The following is a 727-nucleotide window of genomic DNA, read 5'->3' as shown; positions in this document are numbered from 1 at the left end:
TATAAATATATACACACACATTTGTATTATAAAGTCTAACATAAAATACATTATAATAAATTATTTTATTACTATTAATAAACAATAGTAATAAAATAAATTATTATATTAACATAATTAAATAAATGTAAAAGTTTTTGTAGTCCAGTATTACGTTACTTTTTATTGTATCAATCATTTAATCACTACTTTATTATAATTTGTTATAATAAATCATTATTAAAATAAAATGAATAAAATGTAATGAAATATGTTTATATGTTTGTATTATAAAATGTAACATAATAAAATAAAACAATTAAAACAATTAATTATATTATTATTAACAAATTATTTTAAGAAATGTAACACACTTACATGTCCACTTAAATGTAACACACTTACAAATCATATACTCATTATTTTATTATAATTATTATTAATTATATAAAGATGATTTAAAAATCCTATTTTTAAAGAATCTCAATTTTTCCCCCCGCCTCTAATAAAACATAATTGTGACCCTGCCAGTGAAAACCCAGCTAAAGTCATTTTTTTGTGATTTACTGTTTTCTACATTAAATCATCCTTCATAAAGATGTAGAACATTCTGTGAAAATTTAACCTTGATATCTTTAATATTGACTAAGTGAGGTCATGTCAAAGATTGAAATCATAGTGAAAGTAATGGTTGAAATCAAACTTTGATGCTTTGTTAGCCCTCGAGCAGGGCACGCGCTCGCTCGAG

General features: G+C 22.4%; 1 protein-coding gene across 1 annotated transcript in view; it reads right to left on the bottom strand.

Moving 5' to 3' along the window:
- LOC107710195 (zinc finger MIZ domain-containing protein 1-like) overlaps window positions 1-727 on the bottom strand; it is a 45529-nt gene that overhangs the window by 14529 nt on the left and 30273 nt on the right. The window lies entirely within an intron of this gene.

This window comes from Sinocyclocheilus rhinocerous, unplaced genomic scaffold, assembly GCF_001515625.1.
Source record: "Sinocyclocheilus rhinocerous isolate Xijiao unplaced genomic scaffold, SAMN03320098_v1.1 scaffold477, whole genome shotgun sequence".
In the NCBI taxonomy this organism is placed as follows: domain Eukaryota; kingdom Metazoa; phylum Chordata; class Actinopteri; order Cypriniformes; family Cyprinidae; genus Sinocyclocheilus; species Sinocyclocheilus rhinocerous.
The sequence above is the reverse complement of the archived record's forward strand: the minus strand, read 5'-3'. Positions and strand labels throughout refer to the sequence as shown.